The following is a 410-nucleotide window of genomic DNA, read 5'->3' as shown; positions in this document are numbered from 1 at the left end:
TTAAGAGGCGAGGCGATTTTGGGGGAAAGCTGCTAAAAAGCTGACATTTTGGCAGTTTTCCTCTTAATTTTCGAGACAAAATACCCCATCCAAACAGGTCCTTGGTTCTTTTGAAGTAAGGGTGGAACCCATCGACTCGAATCAAATATTACAATATTCAAAATCGAATTCGGTCACTTTTGTCATATTTGAATTTCGAGTATGAATTCAAGTCAAATACTCAATTAGTGTTTGAATTCGATTCGGTTTCAAACCTCTACATTCTTCCTAAAAATATATATATATCTAAGTTTAAATTCGAACACTCAATTAGCATTTGAGTTCAATTCGGCTTCAAACCTCTACATTCGATATGTAACTTTAAATGTTCAAATAGCTTCGGTACTGGTACACCATTGCTTTGCCACCCA

The sequence above is a fragment of the Asparagus officinalis genome, chromosome 5, assembly GCF_001876935.1.
Source record: "Asparagus officinalis chromosome 5, Aspof.V1, whole genome shotgun sequence".
Lineage (NCBI taxonomy): Eukaryota > Viridiplantae > Streptophyta > Magnoliopsida > Asparagales > Asparagaceae > Asparagus > Asparagus officinalis.
The sequence above is the reverse complement of the archived record's forward strand: the minus strand, read 5'-3'. Positions refer to the sequence as shown.